Source organism: Prionailurus viverrinus, chromosome B3 (genome assembly GCF_022837055.1).
Source record: "Prionailurus viverrinus isolate Anna chromosome B3, UM_Priviv_1.0, whole genome shotgun sequence".
In the NCBI taxonomy this organism is placed as follows: domain Eukaryota; kingdom Metazoa; phylum Chordata; class Mammalia; order Carnivora; family Felidae; genus Prionailurus; species Prionailurus viverrinus.
The window spans coordinates 107387853-107401076 of NC_062566.1; the positions used below are offsets into that span (position 1 = coordinate 107387853).

A 13224-nucleotide genomic window follows, 5' to 3' on the forward strand; every position below is an offset into this window, starting at 1 on the left:
TGTTAATACTTTACAAATATAATTTTCCTTCCCCTTTAAATCCTTCTTTGGAAAAATGGAAGAATTTAAGAAGAAAGGAAATAACGTGTCCTCAACTAGGAGTGGTGACAGCTATAGCAATTGCGTTCTTTTCTCTAAAGCACCCTGAATGTTTAGGGTAGGGTTCTATGTTGGACATTTTGGGCATCTTGACATTTGCTGGCACTGGAAAGATTTGACAAGGGAGAACTGGGAATTTGTTACATAAATAGTAACTATTATTAAATACTTTAATTTGCTGTCTACTTGGCACAGGACATTGCTGTCCCTGCTATTTTTTTGTTTGTTTGTTTGTTTGTCATTTCACTTTTTTTTAAATTTTATTTTTTTAAAATTTACATCCAAATTAGTTAGCATATAGTGCAACAATGATTTCAGTAGATTCCTTAGTGCTCCTTACCCATTTAGCCCATCCCCCCTCCCACACTCCCTCCAGTAGCCCTCTGTTTGTCCTCCATGTTGATGAATCTCTTCTGTTTTGTCCCCCTCCCTGTTTATATTATTTTTGTATCCCTTCCCTTATGTTCACCTGTTTTGTCTCTTAAAGTCCTCATGTGAGTGAATTCATATGATTTTTGTCTTTCACTGACTGACTAATTTTACTTAGCATGATACCCTCCAGTTCCATTCATGTAGTTGTAAATGGTAAGATTTCATTCTTTTTGATTGCCAAATAATACTCCATTGTATATATATACACCACATCTTCTTTATCCATTCATCCATCAATGGACATTTGGGCTCTTTCCGTACTTTGGCTATTGTTGATAGCACTGCTATAAACGTTGGGGTGCATGTGTCCCTTCAAAACAGTACACCTGTATCCCTTGGATAAATACCTAGTAGTACAATTGCTGGGTCGTAGGGTAGTTCTATTTTTAGTTTTTTGAGGAACCTCCATACTGTTTTCCAGAGTGGCTGCACCAGCTTGTCTTCCCACCAACAATGCAAAATAGATCCTCTTTCTCCGCATCCTTGCCAACATCTGTTGTTGCCTGAGTTGTTAATGTTAGCAATTCTGACAGGTGTAATGTGGCATCTCATTGTGGTTTTGATTTGTATTTCCCTGATGATGAGTGATGTTGAGCATTTTTTCATGTGTCAGTTGGCCATCCGGATGTCTTGTTTGGAGAAGTGTCTATTCTTGTCTTTTGCCCATTTCTTCACTGGATTCTTTGTTTTTTAGGTGTTGAGCTTGATAAGTTCTTTGTAGATTTTGGATACTAACCATTTATCTGAAAGGCCTTTTGCAAATATCTTCTCCCATTCTGTTGGTTGCCTTTTAGTTTTGCTGATTGTTTCCTTCACTGTGCAGAAGCTTTTTATTTGATGAAAATATTAGAAGATATTTTATTTTTTTTTTGATGAGGTCCCAGTAGTTCATTTTTGCTTTTGTTTCCCTTTGCCTCTGGAGACGCGTTGAGTAAGAAGTTGCTGCGGCCAAGATCAAAGAGGTTTTTGCTTGCTTTCTCCTCGAGGATTTTGATGGTTTCCTGTCTTACATTTAGGTCTCTCATCCATTTTGAGTTTATTTTGGTGTATAGTGTAAGAAAAGTGGTCCAGGTTCATTCTTCTGCATGTCGCTGTCCAGTTTTCCCAGCCCCACGTGCTGAAGAGGCTGCCTTTATTCCATTGGATATTCTTTCCTGCTTTGTCAAAGATTAGTTGGCCATATGTTTGTGGGTCCATTTCTGGGTTCTCTATTCTGTTCCATTGATCTGAATGTCTGTTCTTGTGCCAGTACCATACTGTCTTGATGATTACAGCTTTGTAGTATAGCTTGAAGTCTGGGATCATGATGCCTCCTGCTTTGGTTTTCTTTTTCAAGATTGCTTTGGCTATTCGGGGTCTTTTCTGGTTCCATAAAAATTTTAGGATTATTTGTTGTAGCTCTGTGAAGAATGCTGGTGTTATTTTGATAGGGATTGCATTGAATATGTAGATTGCTTTGGGTAGTATCAACATTTTAACAATATTTGTTCTTCCTATCCAGGAGCATGGAATCTTTTTCCATTTTTTTGTGTCTTCTTCAGTTTTTTCATAAGCTTTCTACAGTTTTCAGTGTATAGATTTTCATCTCTTTGGTTAGATTTATTCCTAGGTATTTTATGGTTTTTGATGCAATTGTAAATGGGATTGATTCCTTGATTTCTCTTTCTGTTGCTTCATTATTGGTGTATAGGAATGCAGCCGGTTTCTTTGTGTTGATTTTATATCCTGGAACTTTTCTGAATTCATGAATCAGTTCTAGCAGTTTTTTGGTGGAATCTTTTGAGTTTTCCATATAGAGTATCATGTCATTTGCGAAGAGTGAAAGTTTGATCTCCTGGATGATTTGGATGTCTTTTATTTCTCTGTGTTGTCTGGTTGCAGAAGCTAAGACTTCCCATACTGTGTTGAATAACGGTGGAGAGAGTGGACCTCCCTGTCTTGTTCCTGACCTTAGGGAAAAAACTCTCAGTTTTTCCCCATTGAAGATATTAGCGTTGGGTCATTCATATATGGCTTTTATGATCTTGAGGTATGATCCTTCTATCCCTACTTTCTTGAGGGTTTTTATCAAGAAAGGATGTTGTATTTTGTCACATGCTTTCTCTGCATCTATTGAAAGGATCATATGGTTCTTGTCCTTTCTTTTATTGATGTGATGAATCATGTTAGTTGTTTTGCAGATATTGAACCAGCCCTGCATCCAGGTATAAATCCTACTTGGTCGTGGTGAATAGTTTTTGTAATGTATTGTTGGTTCTGGTTGCCTAATATCTTGTTGAGGATTTTTGCATCCATTTTCATCAGGGAAATTGGTCTATAGTTCTCCTTTTTAGTGGGGTCTCTGTCTTGTTTTGGAATCAAGGTAATGCTGGCTTCATAGAATGAGTTTGGGTTTTCCTTCCATTTCTGTTTTTTGGAACACCTTCAAGAGATTAGGTGATAACTCTTCCTTAGATGTTTGGTAGAATTTCGCTGGCCCTGGACTCTTGTTTTTTTTCTTTTTTTTTTTTTTTTTTTTTTGGATTTTTGATTACTAATTCGATTTCCTTACTGGGTATTGGTCTGTTCAAATTTTCTATTTCTTTTTGTTTCAGTTTTGGTAGTGTGTATGTTTCAAGGAATTTGTCCATTTCTTCCATATTGCCTATTTTATTGGCATGTAATTGCTCATAATATTCTCTCATTATTTTTTTTTTTATTTCTGCTGTGTTGGTTGTGATCTCTCCTCTTTCATTCTTGATTTTATTTATTTGGGTCCTTTCCTTTTTCTTTTTGATCAAACTGGCTAGTGGTTTATCAGTTTTGTTAATTCTTTCAAAGAACCAGCTTCTGGTTTCATTGATCTGTTCTGTTTTTTTTGGTTTCGATAGCATTAATTTCTGCTCTGATCTTTATTATTTCCTGTCTTCTGCTGGTTTTGGGATTTATTTGCTGTTTTTTTTTTCCAGCTCTTTCAGGCGTAAGGTTAGGTTGTGTATCTGAGATCTTTCTTCCTTCTTTAGGAAGGCCTGGATTGCTATATGCTTTCCTCTTTGCTGTGTCCCAGAGGTTTTGGGTTGTGGTGTTATCATTTTCATTGGCTTCCATGAACTTTTTAATTTCCTCTTTAACTTCTTGGTTAGCCCATTCGTTCTTTAGTAGGATGTTCTTTAGTCTCCAAGTATTTGTTACCTTTCCAAATTTTTTCTTGTGGTTGATTTTGAGTTTCATAACGTTGTGGTCTGAAAATATGCACGATATGATCTCGATCTTTTTGTACTTGCTGAGGGCTTATTTGTGTCCCAGTATGTGGTCTGTTCTGGAAAACGTTCCATGTGCACTGGAGAAGAATGTATATTCTACTGCTTTAGGATGAAATGTTCTGAATATATCTGTTAAGTCCATCTGGTCGAGTGTGTCATTCAAAGCCATTGTTTCATTGTTGTATTTTTTATTAGATGATCTGTCCATTGTTGTGAGTGGGGTATTGAAGTCTCCTACTATTATGGTATTACTATCAATGAGTTTCTTTGCAATTAATTGATTTATATATTTGGGTGCTGCCAAATTTGGCGCATAAATGTTTACAATTGTCAGGTCTTCTTGGTGGATAGACCCCTTGATTATGATATAATGCCCTTCTGCATCTCTTGATACAGTCTTTATTTTAAAGTCTAGATTGTCTGATATAAGTATGGCTACTCCGGCTTTCTTTTGTTGACCATTAGCATGATAGGTGGTTCTCCATCCCCTTACTTTCAATCTGAAGGTGTCTTTAGGTCTATAGTGGGTCTCTTGTAAACAGCATATAGATGGATCTTGTTTTCTTATCCATTCTGTTACCCTGTGTCTTTTGATTGGAGCATTGAGTCCATTGACATTTAGAGTGAGTCTGAAAGATATGAATTTATTGCCATTATGTTGCTTGTAGAGTTGGAGTTTCTGGTGGGGTTCTCTTGTCCTTTCTAATCTTTGTTGCTTTTGGTAGTTATCTATCTATGTATCTATGTATCTATCTATCTATCTATCTTTTCTCCCCTTAGAGAGTCCCCCTTAAAATTTCTTGCAGGGCTGGTTTAGTGGTCATAAACTCCTTTAATTTTTGTTTAGGAAACTTTTTATTTCTCCTTCTGTTTTGAATGACAGCCTTGCTGGATAAAGAATTCTTGGCTTCATATTTTTCTGACTCAGCACATTGAATATATCCTGCCACTCCTTTCTGGCCTGCCAAGTTTCTGTGGATAGGTCTGCTGCAAACCTGATCTGTCTTCCCTTGTAGGTTAAGGACTTCTTTTCCCTTGCTGCTTTCATGATTCTTTCCTTGCCTGAGTATTTTTGAATTTGATTATGATATGCCTTGTTGATGGTTGGTTTTTGTTGAATCTAATGGGGGTCCTCTGTGCTTCCTGGATTTTGATGTCTGTGTCTTTCCCCAGGTTAGGAAAGTTTTACACTATGATTTACTTGCTCACATAACCCTTCTGCCCCTATTTTTCTGTCTTCCTCTTCTGGGACTCCTGTGATTCAGATGTTGTTCCTTTTAAATGAGTCACCGATTTTTCTAATTCTTAAATTGTGCTCTTTTGCCTTAATCTCCCTCTTTTTTTCTGCTTCATTATTTTCCATAAGTTTGTCCTGTATATTGCTGATTCTCTCTTCTGCCTCATCCATCCTTGCCTCCGCGGCATCCATCCATGATTGCAGCTCAGTTTTAGCATTTTTTATTTCATCCTGACTAGTGTTTACTTCTTTTATCTCCGCAGAAAGGGATTCTAATCTATTTTTGACTCCAACTAGTATTCTTATTATCATGATTCTAAATTCTGGTTCATACATCTTGCTTGTGTCTGTGTTGGTTAAGTCCCAGGCTGTCGTTTCTTCCTGCTCTTTGTTTTGGGGTGAATTCCTTCATTTCGTCATTTTGAAGGGAGAAAAGGAATTAATGAAATAGAAAAAATTAAAATTAAAAAAATTAAAATAAAAAAATTAAAAACACACATGCACACAAAAGCGAATAAATGATGCTAGATCCTAGGTGTGTTTTGGTTTGGGTGTTGAAAGTGGCTTGATAGATTAGAGAAAAAAGGGCAGGGGAAGAAAAAAAAAAAACAAATCGTTTGAAAATTTGAAAAAATGAATGCACTGAAGTAGACTAACATGAAATGATGGAAGTGAAGTAAAATTTGAAAAAATTTACACATAAGTAAAGAATATAGTAGAAAAAAGTTAAAAAATATTTTTAATGAAAATAAAAATGAATTTTTTTCTCTCTGTATTCAAGAAAAAGAAAAGAAATGAGAAAAAGAAAAAGAAAATTGAATAGATGGACCTGCTAACAGACTAAAATACCACTGAAATTACTTCATTTTCCCCTAGAAGTCAGACTGTGAAGCACTTTATAGTCCATAAAGTAAGCGGGTGGTGAGACTTCTGTTCTTGAAGAGCGAGGTTGGCCCTGTAGGACGGGGCTTAGTGTAACAGCTCCGTTCCCCACTAGATGGCGCTTCTAGCTTACTGGGGTGGATTGTTGTGGCACTTGTAGGTGCATATGCATGGGAGCGGTGAAAATGGCGTCACCCAGCAACCCAGTCTCTAGTATCGGAACTCTCTTCTCCCCAGTGAGCAATCGTGCACTTGTTCTTTGTCTTCAGCTCTTGTCCACTCCCTGCTTTTACACTGTCTGTGATGAAACCCCAGGTAGTACCTCTCTCCCGAGTTTTGTCTCAGATGCGGCTGTTTTCCCTGCCCCCTTACTTCTGAGGGACTGCGTCTTTGACCTGTTCCACCCCTCTGCAGAAGGTCTCACTGAGCAATGGCTGAATGCTGGCTGCCCCCAGGAAAGTTCGCGGGGCCGTGCTGGTGCTGATGCCTAGAGATTGCGGCCAGGTGCCGGCCTGCTCCAGAAAAAGTTCGTGAGATAGTGTAGCAGCAGCGTTTCAGGGATTATGGAAAATCACATCACACATCTGGCACTAGGCTTCACCCTTAACAACCTTGTTTCAGCCCCAGCAAATGTGGCCGTTCGTTCTCTGGGATCTGCTGGGACTAGGTGGCCTCACAGTCTCTACCAAATGTCCTTCCAGCAGTGGAATTGCTTTTCCCCGTGTGGCCTGAGAACCTCCCGGACCCCACTCTGCTCTTGGGGATTTGCCCTTCCCACCAGAGCACTGCCAGGTATTGAGCTGTGGAGTTGCAGCCTTTGTGCTTTCCCTGTTTATGGTCTTAATGGAATTTAAACCCTCTCCTTTTTTAGTTTATTCCCTGTGGCTGTTTCCAATTTTTTACTTTCTTTCCAGCTGCTTTTGGGGAGGGCTGCCTTTCCCATATCCCCCCCCCCCCCCCCCCCCATTTCCATCCTCTCTCCGCTCACAAAAGCGGCTCCCTGCCCTCTGCGGCTTCTCTCCCCCAGTTCACCTCACCGTGCCGTGTATCTGCTGAATTCTGTGGTTCAGGTTGTGCAGATTGTTGTGTTTATCCTCAGATCAGTTTTCTAGGTGTGCAAGATGGTTTAGTGTTGGTCTGGCTGTTTTTCATGGATGCTAGACACACAAGAAATTTCCATGCTGTTCTGCCATCTTGGCTCCCTCTCCTATATCTAATATTTCTAATTTGATGTGCTTTAGTGTATCTTTAATGCTGATGAGCTTGAACATCTATCTATCTATATTTTAATTATTTGCGTCAATAGCATAATAGAGTCTTAGGCACAAGGGCTCACCTACTTGGTTTCAAATCCTGTATCCTCTAGTTATTAATTTTGTGACTTTAAATATGTTTTCATATCTGATAGTGTTGTGGAAAGGGAATTAAATTTAGAGACAGAAGACCTGTAGTCTGACCTTAGCATATATTAGCTTTGTAAATGCTTTAAGCAAATTATTTAATACCTTTGAGCTACAGTTTGTCATCTGTAATAGGGTAGGAATCATAATTGATAGTTTTGGGGGGGATAAATCATAAATTGAAAGTATAAATTATATAATATCATACATATATAGAACAATAAAATACTTTGTCTTTTAAAAAAAGTACAGCGATAATGTTAGGAGTTTTTTTTCCTTGGACTTAATTATCTTATAACTAGAAGTTTGTATTTTATGACCACCTTCACTTAGTGTGCTCACCTCACAAGTCCTGTCTCTAGTAACCACCTTCTCTTCTCTGTATCTATGAGTTTGAATTTTTTAAGATTCTCATGAAAGTGAGATCATACACTCTGTGTCTGTCTCTGTGTGCCTAATTTCAGTTAGCATAATGCCTCCCAAGTCTATCCATGTTGTCAGAAACGCTATAATTAATATACATTAGTATTTTAAATATATGTATATATTTAAAATTTTCCAAATAAGTGGACTCGTGCAGTTCAAACCCATGTTGTTCAAGGATCAACTGTATACCACATTTTCTTTTTCCATTCGTCTGTCGATGGCACTTAGGTTCTCTCTTTTGGCTATGGTAAATAATATTGCAGTGAAAGTGGGGATGCAGATATATTTTTGAGATACTGATTTTGCTTCCTTTGGATAAATACTCAGAAGTAGAGTTGCTAATTGTATGGTAGTTCTATTTTTAATTTTTTGTGGATCCTCCATACTGTTTTCCATGGTGGCTGCACCAACTTATATTCCTATCAACAATGCACTTGGTTCCCTTTTCTCTACATCTTCATCAGCACTTGTTATCTCTGTCTTTTTGATAATAGCCATTCTAACAGGTGTGAGGTGATACCGCATTGTGGTTTTTATTTGCATTTTGCTGATGATTTGTGATGTAGAACACCTTTTTTTTTTAATTTAAAATTCAGTTAACATACAGTGCAATATTGGTTTCAGGAGTAGAATTCAGTGACTCATCACTTACATACAACACTCAGTGCTCATCACAACAAGTGTCCTCCTTAGTACTCATCACCCATCTAGCCTATCTCCCACCTCCCTCCCTCCATCAACCCTCCATTTGTTCTCTATTGTTGAGTCTCTTGTGGTTTGTTTCCCTCTTTTCTCTTTTTACCCCTTCCCATATACATATTCATGTGTTTTGTTTCTTGAATTCCACATATGAATGAAATCATGTGGTATTTGTCTCTCTGATTGACTTATTTCAACGTTTATTTATTTTTGGGACAGAGAGAGACAGAGCATGAACAGGGGAGGGGCAGAGAGAGAGGGAGACACAGAATCGGAAACAGGCTCCAGGCTCTGAGCCATCAGCCCAGAGCCTGATGCGGGGCTCGAACTCACAGACCGCGAGATCGTGACCTGGCTGAAGTCGGACGCTTAACCGACTGCGCCACCCAGGCGCCCCTCTGATTGACTTATTTCATGTAGCATATTATATTCTAGCTCAATCCATGTTGCAAATGGCAAGATTTCATTCTTTTGGATGGCCATGTAATATTCCATTATATTATATATACCATATCTTCTTTATCCATTCATCAGTCAATGCACATTTGGGCTCTTTCCATAGTTTGGCTATTGCTGTAAACATTGGGGTGCATGTACCCCTTCAAATCTGTATTTTTGTGTCCTTTGGGTAAATACCTAATAGTACAATTGCTGAATTGTAGTGTTGTGTTATTTTTAGCTTTTTGAGGAACCTCTGTACTGTATTCCAGAGTGGCTGCACCAGGTGGCATTTCTACCAAAAGGGAGCAACTTTTCTAGTGCCTGTTGGCCATTTATATGTCATTTTTGGGAAAATATGTTCAGATCCTTATATATTTTGGATATTAATCCCTTATCAGGTATATGTCTAGCAAACATTATATCCCATTCCTTAGGTTGTCTTTTCATTTTGTTGATGGTTTCCTTTGCTGCATAGAAACTTTTTAGTTTGATGTAGTCCCATTTGTTTATTTTTGCTTTTGTTGCCTTTATTTTTGGTGTCAAATCCAAAAAAGTAATTTCCAAGACTAATGTAAAGGAAGTTATACGTCTTGTGGTTGAGAATCTATGGAAATAAAGAAAGGCCAACCCATTGTTTTTTGTTTACTAATAAATAATCAGAGCTTTTATTTATTAAGCCCATTCTACATGCTAGGCACCATGACTAGCACTTTATACAAATATCTCAGTTCAAGACTACTATAAATATTCATTTAAACTAGCAAGTTAAGGGGCACCTGGGTGGCTCAGTCAGTTAAGTGTCTGACTTTGGCTCAGGTCATGACCTCATAGTTTGTGAGTTCAAACCCCACGTTGGGCTCTGTGCTGACAGCTCAAGAGCCTGGAGTCTCCTTCTGAGTCTGTGTCTCCCTCTCTCTCTGCCCCTCTTCTGCTCACACTCTGTCTCTCTTTCTCAAAAATAAATAAACATGAAGAAAAACTAGCAAAATAAATAAACCAGAGTTAATAGTCTGACTCAATCAAAATATTGTAATAATAGCTATAATAATTATAGCTAATATGTTCTACCCTAATTGGTTTAAAATGAATGTTCTTAACTAATTTACAAAGAGATTAAATAATTTGGTCACAGTCACAGCTAAAAAGTAGATGAAGTGGGTAAACACTCTTCCAGTTGACTGTAAAACTTACTCTCTATGAAACCTCTAATGATTATATTGCTAAACGTTACTAAGTATATCTCTTTGTATAGATGTTTTAGTAGTTGCTTTAAGTATAACCTTAAAGGTACATAATTTATCACCCTCTACTGACATTGATGTTTTACCAGTTTGAGGGAAATGTAGAAACTTTACCTCTCTGTAGTCTTATTACTGTCTGTAATTTATAATATAATAGTCTTAAATATTCCCTCTGCGTATATTTAAAACCATGAAATACATTATCAAAATATAATGTAGAAAACCCAAGAAAAGAAGGAAAATTCTATTGTGTGTTTACTCATGTTTTTGCTTTTTCTGTTGTTCTTTTTCTTTCTGAGATATATGAGGCAAAAAGAAAACTCCAAGAACTCACTGTTATGTTATTCCTTTAGTTCCTAGATTACTAGCAGCTCTGCTTTTTCTTTTTATCTTTCACAGTCTTCTTATATTTGTCTTATACAGAGTGTCCAGCGCTTTTAGCTATTCTTAGTGGGAGGCACAGACATCTTTACCATCTTGGAATAGAACCAAAAGTCACTTCATTAAATGTAAAAAAAAAATTAAGCATTAATATTTTTATCTTGTTTTCTAGATAGTATGCTATTTTGGAGGGAAAGTTTGAGGCTTTTCACTCTCTGGATTGAATTATACTTATTAACCTATCCTAGTTATATAATTTCTTGTACTTGAGTTAAAAAGTATGTGTAGAAGGAGATTTTCCTAGCTTCTCTTGTAATTCTTAAAGTCAGCAGGCTATTCTTAATAACATTAACAAAAAAATAGCTATCACTGGCTTTAGTTCTGCCACTTACTGGCTTTACAACCTTGGAAAAGTTATGTAATCTCAGTGTGCCTTAATTTCCGCCACTGTAAAATGGGCACTTACATCAAGCAGTTGTTGAGAATATTAAATAGTATTATAATTACGAAGTATTGAGAAAAATACCTCGCATTCAGGAAACACCATATAAATGTAGCTATTATCATCCTTATACTTAGAATAATAGGCCCATATAAGAGGAATTATTACAGTCATTTTAAGGATAAAAAATTCACACTTAGAGAAGGTGAAATGCTCTCCCTAATTCTTGGCTGGCCCAATTCTGTATTGGTGTTGCCAGGATTTAGACCCAGTGTTGTCTGACCTTAGAGCTTACAGTTTCCAAGGCATTGTGCTATCTCCCTATCAACATTAAATCCTTCTGCATCCTGCAGTTACACCTAATATTGTATTGTTTGTATTTGTCTTCATATTTAACATTTTAAACTGAGCCATAATATCTCACCAATGGTTGTCTCATAATCTCTGTCGCCCATCTGGCTCACATATTAGTGAATGATTAGCCAATAATATTGTTATAATATTCATCAGACATACAGTAGTAAAGATTAGCCCTTGAAGGGCTCATGCCTCTTACATGAAGATTAAATTGTGCTTTTTTTTTAAAGAAATATATCCCACTAAAATTTTCTGTAGCATAAAATGTTTATTACCCTTTTGAATCTACCCTATTCTTTAGAAATAGTTTTGAATCTGTTTGAATCTGAATTTTTTAATCTCTGTTCTTTAGAAAGAATTGTCTAGAAAGATTGTGAATCTTTATTCATTATTTGTATATGATATGACTTGGAATTTTTCGATACATCTCTGTTCCCTTATTAGCTATTAAGTGCAATGGCTTTTTTAAATTACGTTTTCAATTTTAATTCCAGTATGGTTAAAACACAATGTTATATTAGTTTCAGGTGTACAATATAGCGATTCAATGATTCTGCATATCATTACTCAGTGCTCATCATGATAAGTGTACTCTTAATCCCCTTCACCTATTTTACCCATCCTCCTACTCACCTCCCCTCTGATATGTGTTATTTTGAATGAGTACCCTCAGTTAAAGTTATTACTTTTTTTTTCAAAAAGGAATTTTTTTACTTGAAGCGTATTTCAGAGTACATGGTTCTAAAAGATATATATAAAACATTCCATCCAAGAAAAGTAGAATACATATTTTCTTCACGTACATACTGAAGATATCCCCTGGTTAAATCACATAAAAAGAGACATAAGAAATACAAATTTAAGAAGACTTAAACCATACCAAGTATATTTTCCAACAAGATCAACAGTAAAAGAAAACTGAAAAATCTACAATGTGTAAATATTAAATATTTAATTTGTAACTATTAACCAATATATTACTGCACAAACCATGGCCCAAGTAAGAAATCAAACAACAAATCAAAATATGTCTTGAAACAAAAGAAAAAGTAAACACAATATTCCAAAACCAATGGGATGCAGCAAAAGCAGATGTTAGAGTGAAATTTATGCTGTAAATATTTGTATTAAGGAAAAAATTCAGGGGCACCTGGGTTGCCTCAGTCAGTTGAACAACTGACTCTTGATTTCAGCTCAGGTCATGATCTCACGCAGTTCATGAGTTCAAGCCCCTCATTGAACTCTGTACTGACAGCGTGGAGCCTACCTTGAGATTCTCGCTCTCTCCCTCTCTTCCTCTATCTCTCCCCCTCTCCTGCGTGTACACACTTTCTTTTTCTTTCATTGAACTCTGTGCTGATAGCGTGGAGCCTGCCTTGAGATTCTTGCTGTCTCCCTCTCTTCCTCTATCTCTCTCCCTGTCCTGCATGCGTGCACTTTCTTTCTCTCTCTCTCTCTCTCTCTCTCAAAATAAATAAACATTTTTTAAAAAATAAAAAAAAGAAAAAAGTTCAAATAAACAACATTATATCACAAGGAACTAAGAAAAACAAGAAACTTAGCTAAAATTTGGTAGGGGAAGGAAGTAACAAAGAAAAATCAGAAATAAATAAAATATAGACCAGAATAAAAAATAACATAGCATTGAAAGTAATGACCATTTATTGCAAAAATAAAATTGGCAATGCTTTAACTATATTAACTAAGAATATAAAGGAGACTAAAAAGCCAAAATGAGAAATGGAAGATTAAAAAATGAAACAGATATTCATGCTCTGTCTCTCTCTGTCTCAAAAATAAATAAACATTAAAAAAAATAAAAAAAAACAGATAACCACAGAAATACATATTGTGATAATAGGTTACTCTAAATAATGATATACTAACAAATCAGACAACTTACAAATAAACCCCACATATTTTCTAAAAATGCACAAGTTACCAC

General features: G+C 36.5%; 1 protein-coding gene across 16 annotated transcripts in view; it reads left to right on the forward strand.

The window, feature by feature from the left end:
• The window catches only part of FUT8 (fucosyltransferase 8), a 310512-nt gene that overhangs the window by 120320 nt on the left and 176968 nt on the right, over nt 1-13224 (forward strand). The window lies entirely within an intron of this gene.